Below are 19,542 nucleotides of genomic sequence, written 5' to 3'. Positions count from 1 at the left end.
CTTTACTGCAATTCCTCAATAACTTCCTAATAACGTGTTAAGAAATGTTGTTCTATTCTTACAAACTTTTTTAATTTGGGCATGTGTTTGGATAAGTGTAAATCAATCACTTGTTATCTCTATAGTGAAAAGGTCAAATCCTGACAAGTGATAAACTAATTTGTAGTTAAGCATAGCATTTAGTAGCCTGGACCTAAGTATTTTTCTTTATTATAATAGCAATACACAATTGAATCAGTGAGTAGCAACACCTCAAAATGAGGTGAAAAAATTAAGTAAATAGAAGCAATTACAAGTTACAAAAAATCAATAGTATCAAATACATTAGCATGAGCTTGTTCTATACATGAACAACTGTTTTGCAATTTGGTTCACTTTTTAGTCTTGCTTATTCTGTTCATGATCTTTCTCTCCAAAACGTTATCTATACTAGTGACACCTGTGTAACTAGCATACTGTATAGAATGACTGATATGCTTACCTGATGGGCCTCAAAAATAAAACGATTTCAAAATCAACTTTTTAGGAAATTGTGATTTTTAAGGTTGATGGAATATACCTGATTTCGTAGTGGGGGCATCGTTTGATAGAGTATATTGGTTTACAGATCAAATACGCTACCAAACACATAAGGTATCATTTTTTTGATAGGGTTGCACGATTTAATTCTGACTGACAAACAACAAAGAGCAACAAAGCATGGAGGAGGGAGTCATGGTGGATGAATGGATCAAACACAGATCAAGCATGTGACCAGGGATATTTGTTATATTGTTTTATTTTCTGGTCAGGTTTCAGCAACACAACTACTTGATTAGGTTTGGCAAAAAGCCCTGAAGTACAACTTATCCCATATCACAGGATATATAGAGTGGTAGAGCATCAATACTAAATAATAAATATGAATTGTTCAGGTTACGGGTGGGTTAATTGATTGAAACAGTATCAAGAGCCTGCACCCTTTATTAAATACTGCTGTTAATTTAGCTTGAAATTAGACATTCGCCAGAAATTCAAATTCATGTCAGCGTACATGTCAACATTAGACTGGTATTGACTAAATACACTTATAATTACAACTGTGAAAAGTATCAGAAATGTGTGCAACAGGAAATGCATGGGAAAACGTGATTATTTCAGTCAAAGGCTAAGATCTGGCCTGTCCTGGTGACCAAAGAAAGGATGGGAACGTTCAATTCATCTTACATGTCAACATCAGACTGGTATTGATAGAGTAAACACATAATATCAATTGTGAAAGGTATAAGAAAGTTGTGAAAACATCAGAGACATGGAAAAAGTGATTATTTCAGTCAACATATAGGGTGTGGCCTAGTCCTGGTGACCCTAGAAAGGATGTGAACATTTCAATTCAGCTTATGTCAACATTAGACTGGTATTGACTAAATACACTTACAACATAGAGGTTACATGGGGTTTTTGAATGATCATACATAACAAACTATGTAGGTGGCGAAGAAGTAAAAGCTGCATCACGTTTTGAACTACACACATTTTCCATCTAGTTTCGACTGGCCTTTTGGATTGTCAGTGCTGATAAAGTAGTAAACGATTATAAATGCTATTTTAACGGCACCGACAATCCAAAAAGCCAGTCGCCCTCCTCCACCTTCTGTGGCTGCTTCCTTGCCAGTTTCTAGGCGGGATCCAGCTCAGCATTCGGGAAACTAGCACCCGTCGAACTGCGGAGCCAAAGTTCGAGGGGGGGTGCCACAGGCTCACCAGTTAGGTTAAGGGATGGGGGAGAGACTAGGCTAATCAGTGCTTGTCCACACATGGACGTGGTTATGGGGGGAGTAAAGGTTCCTTGCTTGGTGGACACTGGGTCCATGGTGTCCACTGTCAGGGAAAGCTTTTTCCGGCAACACTTTGCGACTTGGGGCCAAGAGAAACTTCAGTCTTGCCATTGGCTTCAGCTTCAAGCGGCCAATGGATTGCCCATTCCATACCTTGGCTACTTGGAGCTCGAAGTCGAGCTCTGTGGTAGGACTTTGCCAGGGTGTGGGCTACTGGTCGTCAAGGATCCTCCAGCTGATGTATCTCCTTCTGCCCCGGGTGTCTTGGGGATGAACATCTTACGAAGATGTTATAGCACCTTGTTTGGGCAACATGGCTCTGCCCTGTTCAATCTGCCCACCGTTACCAAAGCACCAAAGTCTGTGGTGCAGGCATTGCAGAGATGTCATCAAGCTTCTCTGACTTCCCCTTCTGATGTCATTGGCAAGGTCAAGCTGCGAGGCAAGAAAGCTTGCCGTATCTTTGGTGGCACTATGCAGCTAGTTCCAACCACCTGTTCTACCCAGCATTCTGGGACTACTGTGCTCTTTGAGCCCTCGGATCAGGGCCTTCCTGCTGGGCTGCTGGCGTCCCCAGCACTGGTTCGAGTTGAGGGAGGTACTGTGTACATACCTGTTGTCAATGTGGGCACTTCTGATGTGTTGCTTTACCCCCGTACAGAGGTTGGTGTTTTGCGTGAGGTTTGTGTGGTGAGCTTACCTTCTGGGGTTAAGGAGGTTCCATCTTACCTGGCCACTGTTACATCCCAGGCTGTGACTTCTACGCTGCAAGATCAAATAGACAAGGTTAATCTGTCTGCTTTGTCAGCCAAAGAGTGGGAGGAAGCCCGCCTTCTTCTTTGGAAATACGCTTCTGTCTTTTCTTCTCACGACGGCGACCTGGGTTGCACAAACCTGATAACGCATGAAATCCCGCTTCTTGACGACACTCCCATTCGTCAGCGCTACCGGCGTATTCCGCCATCGGAATATGAAGTGGTCAAAGAACACATCAGCCAGCTGCTTGATGCGCAGGTTATCTGGGAGAGCTGCAGTCCGTTTGCTTCACCGATCGTGCTGGTTAAGAAAAAAGATGGGAGTCTGCGCTTGTGTGTAGACTACCGGCAGCTTAACAGCAGAACTCGAAAAGATGTGTTCCCTCTCCCTCGGATTGAGGAATCACTGGATGCACTCACCGGAGCCCGCTGGTGATGGGCAAAATAGCCTAACGAGCACATCACACCCCTCGTATCCCTAGTAAGTGAAGTCGCCTGGCGGCGATTTGAGGGGGATATGATGGGCAAAATAGCCTAACGAGCACATCACATGACATGTACATTACGAATATAGTTAACTCTTGTTCTAAACTAACGAACATATCACATGTACATCACGAATATAGTCAGCTATTTTTTCAGGTCAAGGCCTGAGCCCGAGGCCGCATGTCCCAACTAGGGGAGACGCTGGAGACTCGCAAGAACAGGAGTCAGTCTGCTGATAATATTCGGCCACAACTCAGGGTCAAGATACCCCTCGAGAAGCCCTCGCACCTGGTTAGAAACACAGAAGACACTCATAAAGACATCAGAGCCCGGAGGCTCAAGGTCAAGCTAAATATCCAGACCCCGACGTGATTTTTCCGAATTGAACCGCAACTGGGAAAACCACAGAGAACGGAGAGGGGCACGCCCCGGGACCCCGGAGCACCGGACCGATTCCTGCAGTCTCACCTCGGGTGCCCAAACAAAAGGTAGGCAGAACCTGTTGATAAAATCCGAACTCTGCATAGTTATATAGGAACCACATTATGAGATGAGACTGTAAGAACGGTTTTCTACGGGACATCCCGCGGGGATGAATCTAACTGCAACGTAGTGTTAACCTGTAAAAACCCGATTGACCCTAAAACGCGTGACACATCGAAAATAAGGCTCGCTGCATGGTGAAATAATACCCTCGAGAGATTAGGGCCTATAATGATCGGTGTGGTGATACAATACCCCCGATGGCCAAGGTAAAGATGAATGGAATAACTGGGCTATGAGAGAGACCCAGAGGAATTAGGGCCTATAATGATCGGGTGTGGTGATACAATACTCCCGATGGCCAAGGTAGATAAGGCTCACTGCATGGTGGAATAATACCCTCGAGAACCTTGATAAGTGGATTTGAGGTGCCTGGAAAAGCACGATAAATAATCTTTATTTTGGCCATATATTCATTGCATATGTGGGGACTGATGGACAAACCCATGGACTGACGTAGATTAGGGATAGACTAGGGATAGCAGAGACCTCTCAGACAGTGTGCATGTGTGCGATAGAGACTGAGAAACAGTGTGCATGAGAGAGAAAGAGACAGAGAGACAGTGAGTGAGCGTGTATAGGAGAAACTGAGAGCGAGCGTGTGTGTGAGTGGTGTGTGTGTGTGTGCGTGGTACACACTGTCTTTACCCGGTAAACGGGTAAAGATAGAAATAGATAAATCGATAATAATAAATAATATCTCTTTGCCTTGTTGCTTTGACTTACGGCTTGGTCTGTTGGAATAGATAAATCGATAATAATAAATGATGAAATAGACTAATCAATAATAGAGAATGACGTCCCTTGGCTGTGTTGTATATATAATATATAATATAATATCTGGCTATGTTGAATAACGTCTCTTGGATGTGTTGTTTCTTTTTTTTGCCCCCCCTTTTTTCACCTCTCCAAGAGTGACGCCCAAAAGAGTTTATTGTTCCCCGGCCGCCATTTTTTGAGTTCTCTCACTCCGTCCCAGGCGGTACCTCCCAGTCCGCCATATTTGGACTTCCCCTGAAATCTGACTACCCCTCCCCTGACTTTGACTGCCCCCTGCTGGACAACACCGACACTACCTCTCCCCTGACTTTGACTGCCCCCTGCTGGACAACACCGACACTACCTCTCCCCTGACTTTGACTGCCCCCTGCTGGACAACACCGACACTACCTCTCCCCTGACTTTGACTGCCCCCTGCTGGACAACACCGACACTACCTCTCCCCTGACTTTGACTGCCCCCTGCTGGACAACACCGACACTACCTCTCCCCTGACTTTGACTGCCCCCTGCTGGACAACACCGATACTACTTCTCCCCTGACTTTGACTGCCCCCTGCTGGACAACACCGATACTACTTCTCCCCTGACTTTGACTGCCCCCTGCTGGACAACACCGATACTACTTCTCCCCTGACTTTGACTGCCCCCTGCTGAACAACACCGATACTACTTCTCCCCTGACTTTGATGACCCCCTGCTGACATCAAACTCGTTCTAAAAAAAAAAACCCAGCCGCAAAGAGAAGCTACCACTGGTTTCCCCTACACCCAGCCCCACCAACCTCCTAGGTAGAGACGTCCTGAGCAAGATCAGCTGCCACATCAGCTGCTCCCCCGAAGGAAGGAGCGGCGCCCGCTGGCACCATCTGACCACCACCCGCAAGGCCGACAACCCCAACGACCGCTCCCTTGCCGCCACTCAGCGCGACCTCGCCCGGCAGCACCATGAAGCTACCGATGACGGCACAACAGGCCCGGGCCAATAGACACTACATCATCGGCATGGTAGGGATAACCTGGGCCCTCCTGGGTTTCCTGATCATGTGGGGGATTGACTTCCATCGGGCCATCCCGGGCAGGGCCTTCACCACCGAGCCCCCGTCTACGGTGATGCAACCCTCCCCGGGACCCCCGACCCAGGGTCCACACCACCGCAGGAGACAGACATCCCAGCGGGGCACCAAGTCCCCTGACGACCCCTGCCTCGACATGTACGGTGGGCTATCTCTAACCTATACTTATGGTTCCAGCGCCGCCTACACCTTCCTCCTATGCGACATCGTTCCGCGCGTTGGCGGGCCCGCAGCCTGGGAGAAGTACAATGTATACATCCGAGATGCCCCGAAGGGTTCCTTCACGGGAGTCCAGGGCAACGGGGTAATGGTGTCCCAGGATAACCAGGGTTGGTGTCGGGGATGGAACAATGTACTATGGATGACAGGGGGGCACCAGGACTATTATGTGACTAACCGCTCTCAGACTCTCCACAGGCCTGACGAGACGGCCGCACTACAGACTAATGGCTTCCTCTCGGGAGGCAACGGCGGGATCACCCTTACCCTCAGGAACGTTACCAGAAACCCGTACCGAGGATGGGGCAAGCCCGCGCCACGGTCGACTCGGGCGTGCGGTGTGACCACTGACCTATTTTATGTTCGGGGTATCTCATTCTGGCGCGGACACGATGGCTTTGTTGGCCCGCCACACCATCCCCTACAGCAGGAGAAACAACAGCCCCCCCCCTACTCCGAAGCAGCCCCCCTCATGCCCCTACTGGATCTGCCTGACCAGCTTCCCCAGGTCGGCCAGGAAGAACACCTAGAGCCTGCAACCTTTGACTGTGAGTACGACCTCCCCTACCCACACGCCCCCCCTGCCATCGACTGCATCCCTGCCGGGCCGGACATCTTCCTGTGAAGTGCTAGTAGCCTCTCCAGGCACACGGCCCCGGCTTCCTGTTTCCACCTCCGGCTGCTGCCGCCCCACCACCAACCCCCCCCCCCCCCCACCCTGCCTGTGAAGTGCTAGTAACCTCTCCAGGAGGGTGGCCCCGCTTCCCGTCCCCGCCTACAGCACCGCCCCCTCCTCCCACCTGATGCACCCACGCCGCTCGGACCAGGGATCTGCGTTCCGGTACCAGGGGCTACGGCCCGTTCCCTTAGGGCTTGAGGGGGCCCCTGGCTGCCCTGGTTGCTTCTGTACGCTTCACAGTTTTTAGCCGCTCCCATATCTATGCCCGTGTCTGTGCCTCTGACTATAGGTCCGGGTTTTTTCCCGGCGTCGGTCGGGTACGACGGGAACTCAAATGTTGTTGTTTATATCGCTGTCCCCCTGAACGAGGCTCGGGGTTACACGCGGGCGGGATTCCAGGGGCCTTGGTTGCCCGTTTATCAGACGAGGTCCTGAGCGCAGTTGAATAAAAGGGTCTAATGCTCAGGCGGCGCATTGCGTCCGCCTGCCCGTGATGCCACTCAGGACTATTCCGTGGTTTCTTAGAGGTTCCCGTGCCCCGGGCCTACCCTGTACGGTATCCCATGCGTGTGTTTGCTTATTATTATTCCTCGGCCGTGTAACCCCTCATATCCCTAGTGAGTGTGGTCGCCTTGCGACGGGCTGAGGGGGATCGCCATTTTTCATGTTTGTCTTGGTATTGATCGTGCCTTTTGGGATTGTTTGATGTTCGTTTTGGTCTTGCACCACACTTAGCCACACACCTGTAGAGACGATGTTTTGTTGGGGATTGATTTGATTTGCAATAATGTTTCCCGCTGTATTGCTCATGCTCACCAGGATAGCGCCCTGCCAGGGCCATTGAATAAAGGGGTCGTAAACTAGTATGGGGGTGGTACCGCCCATACTCCCATGTGCCTCCCTGGCAGGGGCTAATGAAGGATGTCCCCGCTGCTCGTGCATTGTTTATTGTTTGTTTTGATATTGTTTGATGTTTTTTGGGATTGTTTGGTGTTCGTTTTGATGTTGTTTGTTGTTTTCTGATATTGTTTGTTGTTTGTTTTGATGTTGTTTGATATTTTTTGAGATTGTTTGGAGTTAGTTTTGATGTTGATTGTTGTTTTTTTGGTATTGTTTGATGTTTGTTTTGATTTCCTTAATCATTTTGGTTTGATTTCGTGATCTCAATTTCTTCCTTAATCGCATATTCTGATTTTGCCTTTCCTTCTGTGTCATTGTGCAACGGGATGCTCGCAATGTAAGGCCGGGGTGGATGCCACCCCCTAGGAGGGGTGTGTATGGCATACTCTATCGAGATATTAGGATCCCATGCTCATGGTTGCTTATTTTTATGATCGAGCTTGTCACCTTTCTGGTGTTATTAATGGTGCTACAGTGGTGTGACATGCGCTGAGGTCCTAGCCCTCGTATCCCTAGTAAGTGAAGTCTCCTGGCGGCGACTTGAGGGGATATGATGGGCAAAATAGCCTAACGAGCACATCACATGACATGTACATTACAAATATAGTTAACTCTTGTTCTAACTTAACGAACATATCACATGTACATTACGAATACAGTCAGCTATTTCTTCAGGTCAAGGCCTGAGCCGGAGGCCGCATGTCCCAACTAGGGGAGATGCTGGAGACTCAGACAATGCACCACACATTCGCAAGAACAGGAGTCAGTCTGCTGATAATATTCGGCCACAACTCTGGGTCAAGATACCCCTCAAGAAGCCCTCGCACCTGGTTAGAAACACAGAAGACACTCATAAAGACATCAGAGCCCGGAGGCTCAAGGTCAAGCTAAACATACAGAAACACACACACCAGCCTAAACGCACACACTTCGTTGGGAGGGAAAATACAGCATAAGACTGTACCACACAGAACACCTCATGCTCTTCTGAAGCAGAACTTCCACGGAGGCGAAGCTCCAGACGACCTCAGCGCTGTTAGGGACTTAGAAATATTTGATCTCTCACGCTTTATGAATCTGTATCACCTTTGCTACTTTACTCAATAAATCCGAGGCCCTCGTGCTGACAGACTTTATTACCTCTCCGTCTCATTTCATCTGGTCAAGTAACTAGACAGACTGTTTTTCCCAACACTACCTCCACCTGGTGGTAGTCAGACACTATAGCCGTGTCCCTCACCGGCTCAAACGCATAACCTGCTATGTGAAAATCACTATTTTCCGCCATTGGTAGTAGAAGACGTTCGCGTGTCTGCAGCTTCTGCCTACAGAACTTCTAATAGAGTTGCTCCTACCATGCCAGTGACGTCGCCGAAAACGGCGGCGTTCTAATACTAATAAACACATTTTTTTGTGTTGCTTAAAAAAGCTATGTATTGATCTTTTAAAATATTTTTTTTGTGTCATTTTTTTTTCATAACGGTCATAACTAACAAGTTATCAATGTTGATTATTTCAGTTCAGTTCATCTTTAAACACACGCAAGTTTCGCTAGCGGACCCGCATTCATGCGCTCACTGTGCATTAATGCCGGAGAAAATTCTGGAAAGGAGGCTAAGATTGACAGTGGCTACAAACCAGGACCCCTGCCTGGCGGGTGCCACCGCTAAAGCCCCAACGAACACCCGTCAGTCCCAAGCCACAACGAGCCGGGCGGACGTGATGGAGGAGGCGGCATCCCCGCTCGCACCGCCGCTATTCCAGGAATTCCTCAATATGGAACCGGGCGACGAGGACGCAGAGGGCGATGCCAATCCTGACCTCGACATGGACGGAATGGAGGACGAGGAAGACGAGTCCACTTCCCCTGTCCAGCAGTCCAGACCCCCTGGCCCCTCTGACGCTGTGCCACCAGTGGACAGTAACCTGTATGAGGTGTGCCAACGGGCTGTTGCTCAATTGTAGACTGGGTAGCCCCACCCCCATCTGCCGGCGGTTGGAATTCGCCCTGCACATGGGGATGGTTTACAGGGTAAACAAGGTTTACAAGGTTTACAATTTACATCCAACATGGCGGCCACCGAAGCGGAGCAACCGCTACCCGTTGATGCAGCCGTCGCTGCTGTTTTTTTAGAAAAAAAAGAAAACTTGCCCCTGAAATCATTTAAAACAAACATGTAAACACAAAGCTGCTTGCGACGCTTCTCTGTCGTCATCGTGTTTAACCAGCCAATAGCGCGCCAGGTGAAAAAAGCCAGCTTGGTGATTGGTGCCAAACGGATCGGGATAGGAAACAGGAAGATGGAACATGCTCCTTGCCATCCCCATGTGCAGGGCGAATTCCAACCGCCGGCAGATGGGGGTGGGGCTACCCAGTCTAGCTAAATTGGGCATTCAATGGCCTGCAGCCCCGGATGCTGGAGGGGAAGAGAGAGACGTGTACGACGGGAAGAGGCTCTGGAAATGAGCCACTACTGGTCCAGCCCCTTTAAGAGCAAGCTTCCAACCAAGGGCTGCTCAAAGCTGGAGATCCGCGGGATGGGAGAGCAGGCTTGCCAACTGTCATGCATCTGGGGTGACACTCACGCTTTCAGCATCAATCTCACGCACACGCAAGAAATGTCACGCCAAAAAAAACAACCCCCCCGTCAACAACTCTGCCAGCTCGTAATCCCGCACTACCCCCCGCCCCCAACAATCTCGCCCGCAATCAAACACTCAATCTACCGCCCCCCCCCACCCCCCGTCAACAACCCCGTTATAATGTAAGCATTATACGATTCTATGGAGTCTCACTCCGGCCAAAAACCCAAAGTTGGCAACCCTGGAATAGGGATGTTCTCTGTAACACAGTCGCTTTCATCGTGCCGACACTTCTCTTTCCAGGCTGTTGGACTGGACAACTAAATTAACAGCATATAGAATAGTTGAACTGAAACTATCATTTACTAAACTGAAACGTTAAATAATGATAATAAACTCCTCAAACCCAGTGACAATATCACCAACTCATTCACAACCGACAAATGCAACTCCTTTCTTTCATTCTTTCAGACCAAAATTGACACCATCTACAACAACCTGTCTTCTTCTGCCACCACTGTCTGCACTCCCACTCCACCATCTGTTCCTCCCCCCTACACCTCTCAGCCCCTGTCTCAGTTCTTCCCTGTGTCGTCAGGGGAGCTGTCAAAAATCCTAACAGGGATGAAAACATCAACATGTGTCCTGGACCCCATCCCATCCCACCTCATCAAGGACTGTCTACCAGCTATCTCCACACTCATCACAGAAATCATTAACACCTCTCTCAGCTCTGGCTCAATCCCCCCTTCACTCAAACTGGCTGCTGTCACCCCCATCCTCAAAAAACCTGGACTAGACCCTGACATTATGTCAAACTTTCGGCCCATTTCCAATCTCCCCTTTCTGTCTAAAATACTGGAATGCACTGTCGCCAAACAACTCAAAACCCACCTCTGCTCAAATGACCTGTTCGAACCATTCCAATCCGGCTTCCGTTCACAACATAGTACTGAAACAGCCCTCATCAAAGTCACCAACGACATCCTCCTCTCCGCAGACTCTGGTCACCTCAGCATCCTTATCCTCCTGGACCTCACTGCAGCTTTTGACACTATCAACCACACCATTCTTCTCTCCCGCCTCGAATCGTCCCTCAGCATCACCGGCACCGCCCTTTCCTGGCTCCAATCATATCTCACCGACAGACAACAGTTCATTCACATCAACAACTGCTCCTCCTCCACCGCTCCACTGTCCCAAGGCGTCCCCCAGGGCTCGGTGCTTGGTCCTCTCCACTTCATACTTTACCTGCTTCCCCTTGGCAACGTCATCCGCCACCATGGTCTCAACTTTCACTGCTACGCCGATGATGTCCAGCTCTACATCTCCACCAAATCCATCACCTCTGCCACTCACTCCACTCTATCCAACTGCCTCACTGACATTAAATCCTGGATGCACACCAACTTCCTCAAACTGAACTGCGACAAAACTGACATGATCATCATCGGTCCCAAATCCATCACAAATACCACTCCTAGCTTCTCCCTCACTGTCGACACCTCCACCCTGTCTCCATCCCTTCACAGTCGCAACCTCTGAGTCATCTTCGACAATAACCTCTCCTTCGAACACCACATAAAACAAATCACCAGAACTGCCTTTTTCCACCTCAAAAACATTGCCCGACTCCGCCCATCACTCTCTTTCTCCGCTGCAGAAACCCTCATCCATGCCTTCATCACCTCCAGACTCGACTACTGCAACAGCATCCTTTACGGCACACCATCCAAAACCTTAAATAAACTCCAGTACATTCAAAACTCTGCTGCTCGTCTGCTCACCCACACCTGCACCCGTGAACACATTACCCCCGTCCTCCAGAACCTCCACTGGCTCCCGGTCCCACAACGCATTCAATTCAAAATCCTCCTCCTCACACACAAAGCCCTCCATAACCAGGCCCCTTCCTACCTCACTGACCTGCTCCACCGCCACAACCCATCCCGTAGCCTCCGTTCACCTTACGCAAACCTCCTGTCTCCACCACCTAGGACCAAGCACCGAACCTGGGGCGACAGAGCCTTCTCTGTTGCTGCCCCCTCCCTCTGGAACTCTCTCCCCACACAAATCCGCGACTGCACCGACCTCTCAAATTTCAAATCTCTCACAAAAACTCACCTTTTTAAAATTGCTTTTAATGTTTAGCTAATATGTTTTTAGTGTTTTCTTTATTTTTTACCATTTGATGTTGTTTTTACTGCTTTTATCATGTATTGTACAGTGTCTTTGAGTATTTAGAAAAGCGCTTTAAATAAAATGTATTATTATTATTATTATTATAATGGGATGAACTAGACAGACTCATTTACATATTTTGTTTTACAAACTCTAAGGATGGACATTGAAACACAAGCAGGTTCATGATGATTTATTTATTTAGCAATTCACATGACTCTGCATTAGCAATCAAACCAATGTTATGCAATCAATATTAAAACTGCACAGTAAGATGTTGATGCATATTGTGTCGACATTCATTTATCAAGAATATGTGGTTTTTATATCCACTCCACTGTAAGCCACACCATTGTAGTTGCCGGTGGATGGGAAGACCAGCTTGCTGCCATTCATGCATGTGATTTTCACTGTGGCCGAGTAGGCCAGGTCGATGACTGCTCGTCCCACTGACACCTCACCGCGCAAGGTCTTTCCTGCCGGGACCGTCATATTGATCTCATCTGATTCTGTTATGGTCTCAGAGGAGGTCATTGAGGAGGACTGCTCCGATCCCGCGGTCACGCTAAACCCACCAGACACCTCCACCAGGTCCGGGATCCCTGCTTTAACAGACATGCTGACGGTGGACTCAATCTTATTGGTGGTGCTCCAGGTGGAAGTCTTGGTCACAGATCTGCTGTACGTACATTTCTGCACTTGATCCACAGGAGTGTCGTTTCGATAAGACACAGATTTTAGATATTCTTTTTTTACCTACATTAAACACAGAAAAACACAAAGATGCATATTGTTCAGGCAACACACAAAATAATACTTAATAACCTGTACAGAAAATATAAACTTATTTAGTCTAACATTTATACTTCATAAATACATTTACACTTCATAATCCCCAGGGGATAGTGCTGACACTATTTTATTGAACTAATGTAATTAAACAAGACATTACTGTCAACCACATATCAAATTCTAATGTTTATACGGTGGACAGGAAGTTGTCCTTTATGGAACGCAAAGTGGGCCAACGAGCAATTGCTATGCTGATGATGACACTCAAAATGTAGATCAGCACCAACCCCTCCTCTCAGCTCCCACCCAGTCAACTGCCTACAGTTACTAGTCCACCTCTAATCTGTAATCTGAGGAGTAATCTGCCCTATGAAATATAGGTATTAAACATGCTTTTGTAGTGATAGGCTTTTCAGAGTTAATAAAGAAACACTTAAGTGAAAGTGAAGTAAAGTGAAATGTGTTGGCCCACTTATCCTACCATATTCTGACTCAGGTCTTCCACACTTAGCAGCACTCACCTGGGGTTTGTACATGGCCAGGCTGCGAAAGGTCACGTCGCATAGCACAGACGACTTGATGGCACTGATGAAGAGGAATCCCATACAGTCGACGTCTGCGCCAGCTCTCCCCACCAACCCCAGGCAGACTCCAGACCCCACATCGATGGAGTACTCGGTCTTCAGCCCCCAGCTATTCATGTACTCGAAGAACTCGCGTCCAGAACTCGTCCAGAACCTGATGCCACCCAGACGTGTCCCGGCACCATTCCCCCACAGGGACAGCTTGGTGATGCGCTCGCCAAGTTTGAAGGTAAACTCACTGAAAGTGTGTGCCTGTCCAAAGGTCTGCACACGCCCGTCGGTCAGTTCTGCCCGCACAGCTTTGATCTGCCAGCCGCCCACTGCCACTCCAATCTTCTTGAGGGTGGCACCATTGTCACGGCCAGTGAACTCAAATGAACTGCCTCCGTCTCCACCGATGAGATGCAGTGAAGTCGCCATGTTTAATAACCTGCAACAGAAATGTTCATCAATACAATCTATTGCAATGCTAAACACTAGAGTTCTTAGGTTGAAGACTCACCTACAGCTGAGACAACCTTCTTAAAGACCAATATGAATGTAACTAACTTATCAGCTTCCTGACTTTGTTAAATAGGCAGCCGCCCCCCCCCCCCCCCCCCAACAATCCTGCCCGACCACAACCAAACCCCACCCCCCCCCCGTCAACAATCCTGCCCGACCACAACCAAACCCCCCCCCCCTGTCAAGAATCCTGCCCGACCACACCAAACCCCCCCCCCTCCCCCGTCAACAATCCTGCCCGACCACAACCAAACCCCACCCCCCCCCGTCAACAATCCTGCCCGACCACAACCAAACCCCCCCCCCTGTCAAGAATCCTGCCCGACCACAACCAAACCCCACCCCCCCCCCCCCCCTCAACAATCCTGCCCGACCACAACCACACTAATCTAGATTAAAATGGCTCATTTGAATTCTGCCGAAGGCATTCATAATATGTGTGCTACCTAAATAATGACTAAAAGTAAGTCTTTGAGAACGGGTTTCTCAAGCCAGGTGGCGCATTAGACCAGGGGCTCATCTCCTGTTTCCAAAATGCATCACAAACTCTAGTATAACTTACTACACGCTTACTATCACAAACTCAAACGCGGGAAAATATAACGGCGCCGGGACGCGCTCTCGCTACAGGTCCACGGCACGGTGCGCGTCGCGGCAGCAGCGGCAGCCGGGGCGGCGGTGGGGGCGGCGTTGACGGGTGAGAGCTGGTACGCGTCCGCCTACCGCCGTACCAAGGCGGGCTGCTCGAAGGACGATTTGGATTATTACAACAACAACACCAATTATTTTGACGCTCTGATGTCATGATGGGCAAAAATAACCTAAACGGACATTACATTATGAATATAGTCAACCCTGGGCCCAAATCTAATAAACACAACATACCACACATTCAAGAGGGTGAAGATGACCCTCGAGCCCTCTCCCCATCAGTCTACGGAGGACACTCCGTGTCATTGGGCAAAGGGATGTATGCAATGTAAGGCCGGGGTGGATGCCACCCCCTAGGAGGGGTGTGTATGGCATACTCATGTCCGAAGCATGAGTAGCGTTTCTCCCACGTGGTTCCCCATACACCCGGCCAAGCGAGATATTAGGCTGCCTCAGCTAGATGGCGCGGCCACACATATCACACAGAAAGACAACACAACCCGGAGGCTCAGGGACAAGAGAACCCTCGATAACACACACAAAGTCTAGCACACACACCTGGCCATGAAAGATACTATAAGTTTCTCATGCACCAAATCACGGGAGCTCGTCCGAGGCAGAACCTCTTCGGAGGCGAAGCGCCGGACGACCTCAGCGCTGTTAGGGGACGTAGAATATTCGATCTCTCACGCTTTATGAATCAGTATTACGTTTACTACTTTACTCAATAAATCCGAGGCCCTCGTGCTGATAGACTTTATTACCTCTCCGTCTCATTTTTTATCTGGTCAAGTAACTAGGCAGACTGTTTTTCCCAACAGTCACGATCAACCCAAAACGTGTCATCGCTCACCCAAGTTGTTTCTATTATCATTGCTACATTGTCTCCAGCATATGGCGCGATTATGGACAGTATATTTTATTAAACACTCAGCTTCTGGTTAGTTCAACTTTGAGAATAGATTAACAGTGATATTTTTTTTATCGCCCGATAAGAGTCTCGTGTTAACGCAGCACGTTAACGCTGATAACGGCCCACCACTAGTTTAAATACATTTATAGTGCATAGTCCCATAAAATAAATGGTTTCATTATCTTCACATTAAATATCTCACGCTCTCACAACAAATGTCACGCCAAAAAAAGAAAAGTACCCGTTAGATCTCTCGTTGCTTCGGATGAGCGTTCAATTGCTGCGGCCTGCGGCCCTATTCTGCTACACACAGTTCACACCGGAGGCACATTTAGTCTTAAAGTATATATTATTTATTGTCCACTGTGGTCAGCTGTACAAAGTGGTAGCACTAGAACAGACACAGAGACACACACGCACACAAGTGAGAATCCCGTCCACCCGCAATCCAACACAACAATCCCGTCTGCCCGCAATCCAACTCCTCCCCCCCCCCCCCCCCCCCCCACATTGCTACCTGGTCTGTGGGAAACACTGCATACATACATACATACATTCAAACAAACAAACATCAAAATACTAAGACGAATGGAAATACGTTAACCAAGAGATCATTAAAAATGTTTTAAATAAGTTTTGCCTTTCCTGTAATATTTTTGTTTCAATATCAGCCGACCACATCACATCACATCAGTGCGAGAAAGTCTTGTCTTCACTTTCCATCATAAAAACAAAATACAGAAGCAGGATTGATGCTGAGCCACACCTGAGACTGAAGCTGACCTCAATGTATGTATACTACATATATGTAGACATCGCAGGACTGTGTTTGCAGAGGCAGGCGCGCCCGTCTCATGAGGCTTATGGAAGTTCAGTTATCAGCGGGCTGGCCAACTTTCAATATTATCTGTATTTAGCCTTACATTTTCAAACAGGTTGTTGGTACACAGTTGTTATTCTTAATGTTCTCACTTGTGTGCGTGTGTGTCTCTGTGTCTGTTCTAGTGCTACCACTTTGTACAGCTGACCACAGTGGACAATAAATAATATATACTTTAAGACTAAATGTGCCTCCGGTGTGAACTGTGTGTAGCAGAATCGGGCCGCAGGCCTACGCTACTGTAGTTTGTTATATTTTATAACATTGTTCCTAATGATGGTACTTGGGGAGACAAATATTTTCTGAGGTGGTACGCGGTATAAAAAGTTTGAGAGCCACTGGCCTAGAACGAACAAACGGCTCTAGAGAGGACTCTCATTTAATCAACACTATCTTACGTATAAGGTAATTATAAATCTTTATGGAATTAAACCAGATACAAACGGTTGTCAACTGACAACCATGGGGTTAAGTTCCAAGCTTTTAGGGGCTGAGCTGTCTGTACTGTATGTCCCAAGTGAAAGACTACTGGCAGGAACACATCAATACAACACCAGTGAAAGACCAACTTTCCCCAAAACGGATATAGATCCATCATCCTATGAACAAACATATATCATGACATCACAAGGATTTGCCATGGAAAGAGCAAACAACTAAATCTATGAGGCCTATTATACACAACTTATTAGGCTCTGATTGTTTTTGATTTATTCGATAATTAAGAGAGTAATTGTTCTATACCCTCACAAAAGACTTAATCATCATTTTTTATGGGCAGTATTAAAAACAAACATAAACAAACCTTTACATGTAGGCTACCATTATAAGCAGGGGTGCACATAACTTTTTTTAGTGAGTTACTCATTTGAGTATCAGGAGATGGTGTTCGGTACGACGGCGTAGCGTCGTTTTGATAATGATAACGGCGACTCCACCGCGGGTGGAGTTGTTGACGGGGGGGGGGGGGGGAGGGGAGAGTGTTTGGTTGCGGTCGGGCAGGATTGTTGACCGACGGACGGACGGGGGGTGTTTATGTTTATACAGTGGACAGGAAGTTGTCCTTTATGGAACGCAAAGTGGGTCAACGACCAATTGCTATGCTGATGATGACACTCAAATGTACATCAGCACCAACCCCTCCTCTCAGCTCCCACCCAGTCAACTGCCTACAGTTACTAGTCCACCTCTCCATCACCACAAGTGCGGAACCTGGGGGTTATCATGGACTGGATTGATAATATATAAGAGTAATCTGCCCTATGAAATATAGGTATTAAACATGCTTTTGTAGTGATAGGAAAGAGGCAAAATACGTGTCAAGTTCTGTCCTGGACACAACCTACTAGAAAAAAGGTGCTATTCATGCATGAAAATGATCCCATTTAAATTGCTTTTCAGAGTTAATAAAGAAACACTTAAGTGAAAGTGAAGTTAAGTGAAATGTGTTGGCCCACTTATCCTACCATATTCTGACTCAGGTCTTCCACGCATAGCAGCACTCACCTGGGGTGTGTACATGGCCAGGCTGCGAAAGGTCACGTCGCATAGCACAGACAATCCAACACAACAATCACTCCAAACCAAACAAAAGGAAAACTTAAAACTAAACTTAAACAAACTAAAGAAAATAACACAGTAGGCCTACACACATGCAAAAAGGGAATTAACACCACTAGAGGGGGACAAATCCAGCCACCAGCAGGGGAGGAAGCCAGCAAGCGACAAAGCCACCAACACTGATTTACAATCAAGCGTTAATAACAAAACAATTGACAAAACAACGACAAACACCCAAACACTACCACAAGAACGCGCAAACACACACACACACACACACACGCCGACACTCCGGTTAGAAACCCCCAAGCAAGCGGCCCTCCAGCTAGCGGTGGCTAGTAGCCACCTGACAGCCAGCCGAGCCTAGACGAGCGGCCGGAGTGGGGGAGATGCGGCCTCACGCCAGCGAGGGGATCGGGCCGCACAGCAACAAGGGAACAGAACAGCAACAGCATGAGTTGCAACAGACCCGTATGACGGAGAAAGAGAGAGAGAGAGAGAGAGACGGAACCCAGACAGAGGACCACCGCGTCCGAATACTGAATGTGAGATAGACACGCACGCTACAACATTGATGAGGTAGAAAGTACGAGGCGGGTATTACAGTCCAGGAAGTGCAGCACGCCACCGTGGCTGTAACCCGATGGCAAACAGTGCAGAAGGTTGAAGGAGGGGCGAGAGGCCACGATGAAGCGGTTCCGGACAGAAGAGGTGAATGTCTCCCGCGGAGCCTGCACCCTATTTATGGTGCACCGCTGCTAATTTCCCACTTACGGAGTGGAGTGGGCGGGGCGGGGAAGAGACATTCAACCCACCGGTGCCACTTCAGTGAGCGCTCTTCCTGTTACACATACATACATACATACATACATACATACATACATACATACATACATACATACATACATACATACATACATACATACATACATACAAACAAACATCAAAATACTAGGACGAATGGAAATACGTTAACCAAGAGATCATTAAAAATGTTTCAAATAAGTTTTGCCTTTCCTGTAATATTTTTGTTTCAATATCAGCCGACCACATCACATCACATCAGTGCGAGAAAGTCTTGTCGAACGAACAAACGGCTCTAGAGAGGACCCTCATTTAATCAACACTATTTACTATAGACTCAGACCTTCAGCACCTGTTGAACTGCTGTGTCTGCTGTGTCTTTCACTCCGACCCTATTATTTGCCAAGAGAGTTTCCTCAGATCTTTTTTACCCTGGTGTACATACACCCGAAGGCTGATTTTAATAAAGCCACTGGAATTATTTTTAATATTTCCCAAAAACTTGAGGCACTCTCCCCCGATGCGCCCAAGTTTATCCTTGGAGACTTTAATAACTGCCCTGTCAAAAAGTCTCTGCGCACTTATTACCAATATGTTGACTGTCACACCAGAAAGAAAAAGACTCTGGATTTATGTTTTGGAACAGTTAAGGACGCATACACTGCAACTCCACTTCCTCCACTTGGAACATCAGACCATAATGTGGTCTATCTCCGCCCTGCCTACCGAAGGCTGCTTGAGAGGGAGAAGCCCCAGGTCAAGACTGTTAAAGTGTGGGACAATGAAAGCACCATGGCACTGCAGGGCTGTTTTGATTGTACTTCATGGGAAGTCTTT

General features: G+C 47.9%; 2 pseudogenes across 2 annotated transcripts; one reads left to right on the top strand and one right to left on the bottom strand.

Moving 5' to 3' along the window:
• The first annotated feature begins 1,796 nt into the window (after window positions 1-1,796).
• Window positions 1,797-6,204, top strand: LOC311360725 (annotated as a pseudogene). The gene is made up of 4 exons: window positions 1,797-1,862; window positions 2,760-2,831; window positions 3,467-3,546; window positions 5,306-6,204. The product of its transcript is annotated as an uncharacterized misc_RNA (transcript).
• A 6,119-nt stretch (window positions 6,205-12,323) lies between these two features.
• LOC311360724 (aerolysin-like protein pseudogene) lies at window positions 12,324-13,816 on the bottom strand (annotated as a pseudogene). Its single transcript has 2 exons — window positions 13,331-13,816; window positions 12,324-12,773 (listed from the first exon to the last, which is right to left on the bottom strand). The product of its transcript is annotated as an aerolysin-like protein pseudogene (transcript).
• Between the last annotated feature and the right edge of the window lie 5,726 nt (window positions 13,817-19,542).

Source organism: Micromesistius poutassou (genome assembly GCF_964030765.1).
Source record: "Micromesistius poutassou genome assembly, chromosome: 16".
Taxonomy (NCBI): domain Eukaryota; kingdom Metazoa; phylum Chordata; class Actinopteri; order Gadiformes; family Gadidae; genus Micromesistius; species Micromesistius poutassou.
The sequence above is the reverse complement of the archived record's forward strand: the minus strand, read 5'-3'. Positions and strand labels throughout refer to the sequence as shown.